Source organism: Sorghum bicolor, chromosome 6, assembly GCF_000003195.3.
Source record: "Sorghum bicolor cultivar BTx623 chromosome 6, Sorghum_bicolor_NCBIv3, whole genome shotgun sequence".
NCBI classification, from domain to species: domain Eukaryota; kingdom Viridiplantae; phylum Streptophyta; class Magnoliopsida; order Poales; family Poaceae; genus Sorghum; species Sorghum bicolor.
Genome location: NC_012875.2, coordinates 22,951,068 through 22,952,340, shown reverse-complemented (window position 1 = coordinate 22,952,340; position 1,273 = coordinate 22,951,068).

Below are 1,273 nucleotides of genomic sequence, written 5' to 3'. Positions count from 1 at the left end.
ATAGTTTGTGCCTAATGCACCTATAGTTTAAGAAACCATTTTTGACACACCTGTTTGTACTCCTTGATGAAGAGGCTTAAGTGGAAGCTTGGTTCGGTCTGTTTGGAGATAGTGCTAATCTTGATGCAAGATAGATGCACGGTTTGCATGGAACATACGGTATGCATAGAAATCAATTAGGCCGCACCTGATATAACTCCTTGATGATTTGTGTCATATGGAATCTTGCTTCGGTTCGTTTAGAGATAGTGTTAGTTTTTGTAGAAGATATGTGCATGGTTTGCGCCTAATGCACCATAGGCTAAGAAACCATTTTAGACACACCCGATGGTACTCATAGTTGAAGAGGCTCAAGTGGAGGCTCGATTTGGTCTGTTCGGATATAGTGCTAATCTTGATGCAAGATAGTTGCACCGTTTGCATGCAACGTACCATATGTTAAGAATCAATTTGGACGCACCCAATGGAACTCCTAGATGACGTGTGTCATATAGAATCTCGCTTCGGTCTGTTTGGAGACAATGTTAGTTTCGGTGCAAGATAGGTGCATAGTTTTTCCGTAATGCACCATAGTCTAAGAAACCATTTTTGACACACCTGTTTGTACTCCTAGATGAAGAGGCTCAAGTGGAAGCTCGGTTCGGTCTGTTTGGAGATAGTGCTAAAATTGATGCAAGATAGGTGCACGGTTTGCATGGAACATACCATATGCTTGGAAATCAATTTGGATACACCCGATGGAACTCCTTGATGACGTGTGTTATATGGAATCTCACTTTGGTCTATTTAGAAATAGTGTTAGTTTCGGTGCAAAATATGTGCATGGTTTGTGCCTAATGCACCATAGTCTAAGAAACCATTTTGGAAGCACCTGTTGGTACTTGGGTGAAGAGGCTCAAGTGGAAGCTCGGTTTGATCTGTTTGGAGATAGTGCTAATCTTGATGCAAGATAGGTGCATGATTTGCAAGGAACATACCATATGCTTAGAAATCAATTTGGGCGCACCCAATGGAACTCCTAGATGACGTGTGTCATATGGAATCTTGCTTCGGTCCGTTTGTAGACATTGTAAGTTTTCGTGCAAGATAGGTGCACAGTTTGCGCCTAATGCACAATTGTCTAAGAAACCATTTTGGATGCACTTGTTGCTACTCCTAGGTGAAGGGGCTCAAGTGGATGCTCGGTTCGGTCTGTTTGGAGATAGTGCTAATCTTGATGCAAGATAGGTGCACGGTTTGCATGGAACATACCAAATGCTTGGCAATCAATCTG